Below are 14,229 nucleotides of genomic sequence, written 5' to 3'. Positions count from 1 at the left end.
CGAGAGATTAAATCAGCAAAAACATCTTTATAACCAGGAATGTGAACGGTTTTAATGTGAAAACTACCCAGCAAAGACCACAATACGATGTGTCTAACAAGTGACATAACGAAAGGTGATTTTGATGAGCAGGAATTGATAATTTTAACAACGGACTGGTTATCTGAATGAAACATAATTTTCTTTCTTTGCCATATGCTACCCCACAAATAAATCGCTAATGCGATAGGGATCATTTCTAAATAAGTTATGTCTCTGAAAACGTCTTCCTTCCAATACATAGGCCAAGGTAAATACGACCATTTTCCATTAAAATGTATACCAAATCCGCCTCCTATTCCCCCAGCACTATCGGTAAAGAGATTTAAAACAGAACTCGACAACCACTCGTCGTCCAAAATATAAGAAATCTCATTATAATTTTCTAAAAATATTTTCCAAATTGAAATGTCATTCAAAATATCCTTTGATATTCTGATTAAATGATGCGTTTTTTCCCTCGCTGACATGCAATATATAAACGTCTGCTGAAAGCACGTCCGGCTGGTAAAGCTCTGGTACAAAAGGTCAATGAACCGCTTAAAGATTGTAATTGTTTTAACGTTATCTTTTTACGATTACTGGTATCGTTCAACTTTTGGAGTAATTCAATTATTTTGTTTTCTGGGCTTTGAATTTGCATTTTTTCTGTGTCAATTGTTATACCTAGATATGTTATTCTCGTGCTTGGCCCTTCAGTTTTGTCCTCAGCTAATGGAACCCCTAATTCAACGCATACATTGCAAAACGTGCTCATAAATTTTCGACAGTTGTCGGTATTTTCCGCTCCAGCAAATAATAAATCGTCTAGATAGTGATCAATATCACTAATTCCCGATTTTCTTTCTACAGCCCAGTGCAAAAACGATGAAAATCTATTGAAATGACTACACGATACAGATAACCCCATAGGCAACGTTTTCATTATAAAATACCAATCTTCAATTTTAAAACCCAATAAATCAAACTCGCCAGGAAACATTGGCAATACTCTGAAGGCGGACTTTATATCCATTTTTGCAATTTCCGCCTTAAAACCTAGCTTTTTTATCATGTTTACTGCATGGTCAAAAGTTGAATATTTTACTGAAGTATAGAATTCATCGATAAAGTCATTGACACCGCCATTAGCTGGTGAAGACAAGTGTGTTATTATACGAAAACCACCCGTTTTCTTTGGCACGATGCCAATAGGAGAAACTCGTAGATTTGAAATAGGCCGATAATAAAAGGGGCCCGCAATTCTGCTATTTTCCACTTCACTCATGACTTTTCTCCAAGCTAAACTTGGATCTTGTAAAACAGACTTTAAATTTTTGCTTTCATAAGCAACCCTTGGGCCTGTATAATGTGTACGAAAACCATATTTAAAACCATTGTATAATATATTCTAGATTTACCTGTATCAGGAACGCACAAACCCAAGAATATTGTACGTAAATAGAAGACAGATATGTTATAAATCATGATAAAATGTTACAACACTATAATCATCCTTCTATAAAGCTATGTTCATTGTATTGAATGGCTTAAAATATTCTTACGGATATTGGAATTAATTTTAACAGGTTATATTTATTTTTTTATAAATTTATATTTTGAATAAGGACTTTTATCCCTCATTCAAAGTTATGATTTCTCATCAGGCTATGGCTATATTCTTTGTCCCTTTTAGTTCTAACACCTATTCAAATTTTGTTTGGAATTTTCAAAGATTTTGGCCATGATCATCACTGACGAGATATTGATCGAAATTATCGAAATGCGCGTCAGTGATATATTACAGTTGGTACAGACAATCAAAATATTATAAACACATAAATATATGATTATATAATTTCATAATCTTTGAATCCTTACAAATAAAAAATAGAATAGAGCAGATGTTGTTCTATCATAATGCGTTATATAAATTATTGGGATGTAACGTTTATATCACGAAACATGTTTATTTAATAGTTTCCATTATTATTCGTTATTATTATCTGTACTTTTGGACAATATGGACAATCAATATGGTTCCACATGATACATTTTGCAGACAAAACTATTTTGCAGACAAAAACATTTTGAGTTCTTGTTTAATGATCTTTTTTTATATTATCAATTATTCATGTTTTTTTTCAAATGACTACCAAATTTATTCATACATTTTAAAAGTAATTCTTGCAAATAAGTCGAATTATTTATTTCAAATCGTCCGATAATTATACAACTATTAAAGGGGATTATAGTAACGAGTTAGACAAAAAATAAATTATGTTATCGTTAAAATGTCTGCAAACATTTTTAAAAGCGGAATAATGAAATAATATTTTGCTAAAAGCAGACAGTTTGTTTCAACTTCATCAAAATAAGCTAAGAAAAAAACATCTATAATGTATTGTAGGCTTGCAAGTCAAAATTCAACTCATTTGAATCCGTAGTTATACAACCTTTAATTTCACCTTAAGTGAAGATGGTTGCGCATGCGTTCAGTATATTTTTAATCTATAACGAGAATTTCAACAAGCATATGAAAAAATCGTCATTATACAAAAGCACGTGCATGTTTGTTTATTTATGATCCCCATATGACCATCGGTAATCTCTTAATTGGTGTCATCTCGATGGATTATTAAATGGCGTTCTAAAAAATAACGCACGGAATGTTGATAAATCCATGCGTTGTTAATCTTCGTAATTAGAATATATGATTTAGTATGTTGTAAAATATATAATTTGGGTGAAATTGGCGAACATGAATTTGACACCTAATGCCCCTTTAAACGCATGAAAAATTATAGAACATTTCATGTACGTTTTTTTTTTTTAAATTAGGTTAAAAGAAGAGAGCATATGTCTAAAGTATGTAAAACGAGTATCAAGAATTTTATGCTGAAGTCATCACGGGTAGTAACATCGTCATATCGAGGAGCGTTTAGTACAGCGATGTTGTCATGGCCTTACGATATGGTTTAGTGTTTTTGATTGACAAACAATGACAAAATGTGAACACTGAATAATTTCCTAAAAGAAGTCATGAAGATAAATTTCGCCCGGTAAGTGGCTTTGTTGATAGCTATTATGTTTGTAGATGTCAATTTTGTATTCTTGATTCAATAATATGAAACATCTACTCTTGCATGCGACAATTTTAAACGTTGGGTTATTGTTTTTCTCCTTAAAAATGTTCTTTTTTCTGTGGGTGACAACACATTATAATTTACAGTTGCTTATAAATATTCTGAAAAAAAATGGCCATGTGTGTAAAGACTTTAATATCATATATATATATACATAGGAAATGAGCGAGATAGATGAACAAATGAACATGATACAGTCAATCAAATAATGTATGTCTATATCGAGAATAAAAATGCAATCATAAAACGATGTCAAGGATAACAGAATCACAGATCTGAATTTCAATTGGAAAATGCCAAAGTCCTAAAAAATAAAATGACATTTAGTAATGTAACTTACTTGCATTTTTGAATGCGTCTCTGTTGTCGAAATCATGCACTAAAAATGAAGATGTATTTTCAATTCTGGGATACCTTAGTTAATCATGGAGATTTCTCCCGATTGAAAAAACACTACCGAAAGATGACAATGTAAAAATATGAATATATGTTATATTTGGCAATGATACAACTATTTACCAGATACAACATAGCAAACATAGGTCATTATTTCACCTTTAACAATGATCAAAACCAAAACCATAGAGCAACTATATACTTTCAAATATTCGGCTTTGGGCGTTCCTGATGAAGCTAGGTCAATCCAGAAAAGCGCTTCGGACTCATGAAATTTGAAAACAGTTGTTTTCATATTATTCTTTTTTTTGGGGGGGGAAGAGGTGGTATTATGAGGCAAGCGTCTCAAATATTATTTTACCAATAGAACCTAATGGTTTTCTTAATTGGAATTCTAATCTAAGCTTCTTGCGGAAATCAAGACTTAGATGAAAGGATAAAGTTTCAAAACCTCGTTTAAATTTTATCTGGATTATTCAAAATTAAATTTTGCTATTCCATTTAAAACAACTTTGTCTTCTTTGCCAACGGTCTTTCCAAAATCAATACAGCCTTGAATATGAAATAAGTTTCAAAATCAAAAGATCTTTGTAATCGACCTAATGCTACAAAGATTCCCTATGCAGAACTTTCTAAGTAACTGATGATCTTTAACGCTTAAAGCGATTGTGCTAATTTTAAGAACTAGGTGATATATTAGAAATAAGATATTATATTGTTAAAACCCTAGGGTGCACACATTATGCTGAGATATAATACGCTGTATATAAATTTGAATAAAAGATTGAAAGATATTTTGAAAATGGCCCTGCTGTGAATTAAATTCATGAGTTCGCACTATCTCTGTTCCTTGTAAAACCTAATGTCTCGTAGTTTTCTTTTGTTCCAGATATAAAAACCATCACATATTGTTCAGTACATAAATAATCTCTGATTGTTTCTGTTTTAATTCTCGGGAACACGTTAACATATTGTATAGATTAGATGATACTTTTATATACTCTCGGGAAGAGCTTAACACATTGTTTAGATTATACATGTCTATTGTTGAAGGTATTTATTTCCTTCTTATCGTCTTTTGTTATTTTTGTCGTTAGGTTGTAATGTCATTAACTTAAACCGCATATCTTCATCTGTTAATAATAATAATAGTGTAATAATGTCATTAAACTGTTTGACGTGTTTAGTTTATGGGTCTGATTTTTATATGTGTGCATGTGTTTTTCTCCTGCCTACTGAGTAACTTGTTTGATTTGAGGATTTATTTGATATTTTTTGTTGGACGCAACACCTCCCCCATCAAACAAAAATGATAACAAAGCGAAAAGAAAGAAAGGCGACATTGATCAACTGCCGTGAGAAACATATATAACAACGGCTACGTTCTGCTATCTGCGATATTTGCCAATGATATATCATCAACAAAAATAACCATATTTGAGTTTAACAGATACAACTATTGTGACAATTATTAACTATTTCTTGATAGATGTCTGAACAAAGCTCTAATGACTTATTCATGAATCAAATTAACATCAAAAGCAGTGCAATATTTATTATATATCATTAAGAAGAAAAAGAAGAATAAGAACTTTTATTGGTTTAAATTTCAAACATTAGGATTGTTACTAAATACACAAAAAAAAACAAAAAAAAACCAAACATATAAACATATAAATAACAAAGCAATAGATACAAAACAATACAAACATGTAGCATTGAAAAAAAATTAAGATTATTAATATTTATTATAATAGTTGACAACATGCCTCCTCTATAAAATTATCATTTCAAGTATCTTGTTTATATATTACATTATAATACATTATAATGTCAGTCACCAATTACACACCATTCATAGACCGTGTATATTTACGCCAAACATTTTTCATTTTAAGCTGAACAAATAGATTTTGAAAATACCCTACACATTTTAAAATTAATTGGTTTGATAAATGTAACAAACATCTGTTGAAGTCACTTCTGAAAAATCATTTTCGTTATGAGAATTGAAATTTGTAATTTTCATGACATTACATTATTTAATTTCACGAGGATAATATTAAAAGTAATGATAAGTTTGTCTTAAAAAGATTTCATCTTATCAACAGTTTGAATTAATTAAAACATTTGAATTTGCTTGTTTTAGAAAAGAAACAAATTTCAATCTCCTTCTTAAGGACAAAATATTGAAATTGCTAACCTTAAGCATTTTTTAATTTTCCATAAAATATTGATAAATGAAAAATGCTAAAACGTGGAGCATTTTTCAATTTGCCTTTAAAAATTGAAAAATGAAAAATGCTCCAACGTGGAGCATTTTTCAATTTGCCTTCAAAAATCAAAAAATGACAAATGCTCCAACGTGGAGCATTTTTCAATTTGCCTTAAAAAATTGAAAAATGAAAAATGCTCCAATGTGGAGCATTTTTCAATTTGCTTTGAAATATTGAAAAATGAAAAATGTTGAATTTTCATCTCTAATGTTTTTTTTGTGTTGAGGATTTTTCAATTTGTTTAATCAAAGTTTTGTTTTTATACTTTGAATATAATACACATATGTGTATGTGTGAACCCGTGTATACATTTTTTTTACCTTACCCCGAAAAGATAGGAGTACAACAACGCACCAGCAAAATTTTGTGATGTGGCGCAGGATTATTATGCAAAAAATTATTGTTATTTCCCTTGCTTAAAACCCTTAACTTTATATTTCCCTATTTTGTTATTCACATTCAGGTTAACTACATATTCTCGTTATATCTGTTAATTCAAATGGATATTGGTTTGTTTAATTCATTGATAGAGATATTTATTTTTACTCCAAAGTTTAGTATTTGCACCGTTGCAAAACATTTGTAAACTTCTTTAAAAAGTTAATATACATTTAAGATAACATCTGAGCAATACGGACACGCTTAGATCAAGGTATATATAACCCTGCTCGTAACAACACGGTTCGGTTATTGCCATTAAAGGATTTAGCATAGCGGAAAGCTAAATAGCTTCACCAAAACTGAGAGCTATTCATCACTAAATAGTAAATGAAAATATTGTAACATAAGATTTCGTACTTTCATGCAATTGCTAAGGATTTGGTGATACCCTCGTTGACAACCTAGAAAATATGTAAAGATAAAAACAACACCTAGAAAAGCTGTTCTGTTCCCAGTGTCTCTGTATAAGGTTGATTAATAAGCCATTTTCCTTCTAAATACAGCTCATTTTGGAAGTCATTGAATGCTCCCTTTCTTAACTAGATAAAATGAATTAAATAATTTGTTCACTGGTTTTTTTTTTGGGGGGGGGGGTAGTATTACTTAGCTATTTTAATACCAATAGTGCTTTAACATTTGGCATCAATCGTCTCTGTTTACAACTAGAACAAGCTGTGGTTTACATCTCCGAATCTCAATCAGAATTACTAATGCTAAATGTTGGTCCCGCGAGGTTGATGTTGAATTTTACAGCGATTTTTCTGTTTTTAACTGAAATACATTATTTTGGGAAAACTAATCAGAAATAAAGCAGACATTTGAGTCAGTGCTCGGTGGAATTAGATACGACTGTCTTTAGGAGACAAGTTTTGAAAATGTAGCTGTATAATTGTTCCTGTGGTCTTTTATTTTTATAGTATGGTTTATTTGGTACATTTTGTGTCAATGTATAGTCAAAATATGTTTAATGTTGTCAAGACTGATATTGCTGATTACTTAAAGTTTGTTCATTTTGAGACAGATTTTCTTTTATTTGGAATGAATGTGCGGTGGCATTTTAGCTAAAAATTAACTTCAAATGTGAAGCTAGTTTACATTTCTCTAGATATAAGAAGATGTGGTATGAGTGCCAATGAGACAGTTTGCCTTCTAAGTCACAATTTTTAAAATAAAAACCATTATAGGTCAACGTACGGTCTTCAATACAGAGTCATGATTCACATAAAACAATAAGCTATAAATTGTTCCCAAAATGACTAGTGTAAAACGATTCAAGCGGGAAAAACAACGGTATAATCTATATACAGAACGAGAAACACTTATGAATCACATAAACTAACGACAACAAGGAACATTATAGAAGATAAAAAAAAAAACCTGTTAAACAGACTTAGGAAGAAGGGATATAGTACGATTCTGTTGTGGTTGTCAGGTTATTAAAGTTTGCATATTTTGGTTTTGATATTGTTTCACTTATAGGGTCTTTACATCGGGATTAAACATATTTTTTAAAAACCAGTTGTTGGCATGACACGGGTTATATTCTTCTCTTAAATATTTTATAATTTGTATAATACTGAACCCCTAACGGGAGTTGCCTGATATTCCCATGATGAAGACGTAATCTTAAAATCAGTTTAATTAAGGTCTGGAGCTGACATGTCAGTAACTTCTAGTAGTCTCTTGTTATTTATGTGTTATTATCATTTTGTTTATTTTCTTTTGTTACCTCTTCTGACATCGGACTCGGACTTCTTTTGAACAGAATTTTACTGGGTGTATGGTTATGCGTTTACTTTTCAACATTGGTCAGAGGTATCAGGGGAGGGTTGAAATTTCATAAACATGTTTAACCCCACTTATTTTGCGCCTGTTCCAAGTCAGGAGCCTCTGGCCTCTGTTAGTCTTGTATTATTTTTAAATTAGGTTTTTAGTTTTTAATTTGTTTAGTATGGCGTCCATTATCACTAAACTAGTACATGTATATATATATTTGTTTAGGGGCAAGCTGAAGAACGCCTCTGGGTGCGGCAGTTTCTCGCTGCATTAAAGACCTATTGGTGACCTTCTGCTGTTGTCTGTTCTTTATATATGGTCGGGTTATTATCTCTTTGACACATTTCCCATTTCCATTCTAAATTGGATTGTCTATTTAAAAAAAATAGAAGATGCAAAATTATTATGTCTGAAATTGTCAGGGAGAATCATAAAACCCTTGACATAAAATTATCCATATTTTGAGTCAGAGATGGGAGATCTTCCTATGATGCCCGCCCGTCCTCCCCCTAAAAAAAAGTAAATAACACTAAAATCTTATTCTGACATTTCAGATGGGATTTCATTTCATTCACGTGAATGAGGTTGGAGTGACTCGGTGTGCGCCTTTTCCTAAATTCATCTTTTTTGTTTGTTCTCCAGATCCCACCTTTGGTGTCCCCTTGATTTCATTACCCACATTTTAAAAATCCTATATCCGACCATCCCTTTTGGTAACCTCAATAGCATCCCCTCTCTATATCCCACTTCTGGGGCTACTTGCAAAATTCATTTTGATCAAGATGGATTGTATGCTCAGAATTATCAGCCTGATATGGATCAGGATAAAAGTTTCGTGATCCCTGTATATATAAAAAAACAAAACAGTTGTGACTTTCTGTTTACATAACGAATATAAAAGGGGAGCGGACGAGCTACAAAAAATATAATAGTATCAACAAAGAGGCAATTTCGATAAATGTTCAAATTATTTAAAATGTCTCAAATTACGAAAAGAGTGCACACGCTGAAATGTCTCGCCTTCTTAACTAATCATTGATATTATGTTGATCCAAAATCCTGGACTTAAAAACATGAAATCCCGAGGTCCTGATTGAAGAAAAAAATCCCGGGCCCCGAAAGGGTTAATCCCAAAATTACAAGCTTAAACACACCCGATCCTGACGTCCTGAAAAAGGTCCTGCCCACCCTCTATGTTGATAGTCCTAAATATAAAGCTTTACTACAACTATCACATAAACTTAACATGGTCAAAAAAATTAGGACAAGGTCATATAAATAAAACAAGAAATACATGTACACCTTACAATAAATCACTAAGTATAAATGACCCATGCTAATAGTTTCTAAGAAACAGACTTAACCGAGAAAACTAAACACATGAACCACAAAACTAAGGTCAAGGATCTGAATCATGGCAGGCAGAAGTGTACAACTTACAATTCCATACAGCAAGTAAAGTTAACCTATTTCTTATAGTTTAAGAAAATCAGAACAAAACTAAAAAACTAAATACTGTGCAATGAACAGTGAAAATGAGGTCAAGGCCAAATAAAACCTGCCAGACTGACATGCACATCATTAAATATTTCCATACACCAAACAAAGATTACATATTGTCTATAGTGTTAGAAAAAAAGACCAAATATCAAAAACTTAACGTTGGTCAAGGTTTGATAAGCACAACCATGCTTGACACATCTATATCTTTTCCTCTATTGTTCAATAAAATATCGTCATTTGATCTCGATGGATCAGCATCGCGTTGTGACTCAGGTTGGATTGGTTGATCTGACATGCATATATGTCTACTGGATCAGAATTCGTATCAGAGGCTCCTCTGATTCTACTTCTATCTCTACCATCACGCCCACTAGTTCTGGTATATTTTGGTGGTATGCCTGTGTTGTTTGCGAGAATTCTACGTATTTTAAATGACAATAAGAAGAATTAAAGGGAACAGTATTTATAAACAGTATGTATATGCAATATGATGTTGATGATAATGACGAGAGCGTAGTCCAGATTACGTTTTGAAAGTGGAAAGGACTTAAACCGGTCGATGTAAGAGCGGTCTATAATCGCAGAAAAAGTGTGTTAAGATCGTGTTGCAATCGAATAAATCGTGCATGTATTGTCATTATGAAAACGTGATTATCGTAATAAAATGATTATCGTATTGAAGACTCAGAATAGAGCTTTCTTACAAATTGACGAAAGTTACGAACGAACGAAAAGGGAGCACGTATTACATTTCCACAATAACACTTAAAAGAGTCTTGATTTTATCCAGTAAAACAGCATTCTTTTCTAAATCAAGTTTTTTTTTTCAAAAATATTAATATCGCAAATAATACACGATTTTAATATTATAATCAAACAGAGAAAAATAGTGTCAAATACACTTGCGTCCGATACGTAATTTACGTAAACCACGAGAACACACATTTCGGCCGGAATTTGTTAAGCACGAGTTTCACGATTAACATTAAATGGCATTGCTGAAGTACGTTAGTCTAAATTTGACGATAAGATTCACATTTATTTTTATTTTTTATAGTACACTTTCAGCAAATTGTCCAAGTGGAATATCGAGATTTGCTAAAAAGTGATGCTGAAATGTTTTTAAAAAGTAATAGTGAATAAAACAGATTTTGTATATCAAGAAAAACATTTACAATTTTGCACCATATACATTGTGGATTTTATTTTGACGATTTAACAGTACACATGTTTGGAAGATAGACGCGAAGTCGTCACTTATCGTCCAGTGGCTAATATTTCATGAATGTTCAGGACTATAGACAAAACGCAAGAATACGCTAAAATAACCGTTCAATTGCTCCGGTGTATCATATATACACATTATGGGGGGGGGGGGGGGGGGGGCAAGGAATATTACCGGAGGAGATGCGATGATTCAAAAGTTATTAAACGAGCACCAGCATATGGCATAGTATGAAGATCATCTTTTTTTCTTCATTTTCATTTTATTATTTTGAACGTTGCACATTTTGAATCAAGGAAGTATTTGTGTTTTGATTTTTCTTATTTTTCTGTAAGGGGAGCAGACAATATATTTGCTTTGTCATTTTCTTAAGTTAAACAGTGCAACATTGTAATATTGAAGAGTGGGGGAGCGGCCGGTTTTTAGTGTTTTAGGGGCATTTTTTTCGTCTGACTACTCTATATTTAGGATACTGTGTAGTGTAATCTCCTCCGACCGGGTGGTATCATATTTTAACCTATCGTTCGTCCCGAAATCCTAAATATATCTCAAGAAAAATTCAATTTAATAAGTGTCATTGCATGTAGGATAATTGTCCGAAGTTCCACGATTATTGTTTAAATATGTCAAAATAAAGGATCCCTAAAACGAGTCTTACGTATGATTCGTCAAGCATACGTACCTTTCGTCAATTTGTAAGAAAGCTCTATTAGGCGTGATGAGAACATGACCCGTAGCGGGATCGTAGTAGCATCGTGAAAACAATGAAAATCCAAACTTTCATCCTGCTCGTACCGGGATCTCACCTTTTAGATCGCGGTGAGCGTGGTGCAACAGTGGTCTAGTGTGACTTGGGCATAAAACATGCTCCTTGTTTCTCTACCTTTCCTACTGATCAAAATGAGCAACTGGTTCTTGTCTTGAATTGTTGATACCGTACGTTTCCTGCTTTCATCGTGTCAGAATACATTTTTTAATAATCGTGAAATATATATCACTTATTGTTCAGTAATTTCAACTGATGTTATTATTGTTATTGGTCGTAACGTAATCAATAAACATAATCAATACCGAAAAAACTGTGCTATCTTATTTTTTCTTAGTTTCCCAGGTAGCAAGTACAAAAAACATCAACAATTGATACATGTACATTTATAAAAATTCATATATGTATAATAGCATGTATGGCACATAAAAATAAATAATGCTGCGCTCTCCATGTATTCATTTACTCAATTCGTGAATGGAATGCTCTTAACTAAACTGACGAATACTAGTGATAAACTTTGTTTTATTCATAATTTCATAAAAAAAAAGATGTGGTATGATTGCGAGAGAAACATTTTTTTCCACCAGACATTAAATGATGATGAAGTGAACAAGTATAATTCATAGTACAGTCTTCAACATTGATGAAAACCATTACCGCACAACAATCTATAAGAGAATCCAAAAAGAAAAATTTAAAAACAATTCAATTCATTCGAGAAAAATTAGTTTTACGGCGCATATATAGGACTCTTAGTGATTAAACTCGTTTTATGTGCACAACCATCCCCTTAACATTGAACAGTGATAAAAAGCATATTATAAAAACAGTTGAATCGTTTCACAAATGATATCGGATATGTTCCTTACGTCGTAACTACAATCCCCTTCCCTTTCATGAATGTGACCTACCGAATAAGACTATTTACCGGATTTGTTATCACATTGACAACACGACGGTAGCCACATGTGAAGTAGGATCTGCTTACCCTTTCGAAGCACCTGAGATCAACCCTAGTTTTTGGTGGGGTTCGTGTTGTTTATTCTTTAGTTTTCTATGTTGTGCCATGTGTACTATTGTTTGTTTGTTTTCTTCATTTTTAGCCATGGCGTTGTCAGTTTATTTTAGATTTATGAGTTTTACTGTCCCTTTGGTATCTTTCGTCCCTCTTTTTAAAAGACTTTTCAAATAAATAAATAAAGAGCTTCGCTGTAAGCGCATGGTACTCATCTTGTCTTTATGCTTTAAGGGCATACGATACAGTAGAGATCCCTCGTTGATTTTTTTCTTAAAATTTTGATAGAAGGTCAAACAAGTTTAAGGTTAAACCAAATCATTATGTTCCGGATTTAGATTGCTATATCCGAAAAAAAAAAATTGACCATACTTTAGCGTCTTTTCGGAAGTGCAGAAAAAATTTGATCGTTGTTTTTTTCCTGAAATTTTGGCGGAGTGTTCTTGAAACAGTACTTGATTGATTGCAAAAGAAAACAATTGGGGTCCATGTGCTTGTTTTTTCAATAAAAGCCATACATCTTTGTTTTTTACGACGTCTGTCAGTATGGCGCTAAATTACGTTAAATTAAGTTTTAATCGCAACAACGTCGTGTAATCATTCCCGCCGTACACAAGTTCGCTGTCAAGTTTATGCAGGTGTTTTTCAAAGCGTTGATACTTAATATAAATGAAAGATTCTAGCAGATTGCTTTGTCAGATGTAGATCTGCTAGAAGTATAAAGGTGCATCTCCGTCCGACATTAGTTCTAAATTGCTTGATGTACTGTAGGATGATAGACAACATTATTGACATGACAAAATGTGAACCAACTATAAATTAAGTGAGGCTATCATACCATATAACCGTCAACAATGACAAAACCGATACCGTATCGTCAACTATAAAAGGTCCCGACGTACTTTGATTTTAATTTTTATTTACACTCAAAAGATAATTATCTTTCAAATTTAAATTATGAGCAGTACTTCTTGTTTTATAATAAGAGCTGTTTTGTGCATGCCATTATTGCATCAATCGACCGAAAATGAAGTTGTAATATAATATTTCATAGGAAGTACTGCAGCCGGTATAAGAGAATGATATTGAACGATGTCTTTATCAATAGATAAGTTACATAACATTTTTTTTACGGCGTATACGTATGAATATTTGCATAGTACTTGTTTGTCTAGAAGAAGAGCTATATTGAAAACACTTTGTTCGTCTGTCTGATCGTCTAACTATACGACGAGGTTTAACGTGTGTACACTTTCTGATCTGTCTGTCTGCAGTTAGTGTACATTTGCCGATACTTCAATTTTTATCTCTCAATACATTGAAGTAAAAAATGTACAATAGGGACATGCTTATACAAATAAGAAGACAAATGACTAAACGACTATAGGACATCGGACGGCCTTCAACAAAGAGGAAAATCCATACCGCATAGTAAGCTATGAAAGGCACCTACATGACAATTGCAAAAAAACTTAAACTTACGGCCTGATTTAAGTACAAAACAATGAACAAAATACAAATATGATGAACAATAGCAAAAGACACCGTTAATTAAAAGCCCTTTTAACAGCATGTGAACGGGCGTTTTCTTGTTTTGGTCTATTACATCCAGTTTCATATACAAAAAGAATACATGAACAACCAATTAAACAAACTAACGTGTG

Source organism: Mytilus edulis, chromosome 9, assembly GCF_963676685.1.
Source record: "Mytilus edulis chromosome 9, xbMytEdul2.2, whole genome shotgun sequence".
Taxonomy (NCBI): Eukaryota; Metazoa; Mollusca; class Bivalvia; order Mytilida; family Mytilidae; genus Mytilus; species Mytilus edulis.
Note: the sequence above shows the minus strand (reverse complement) of the source record.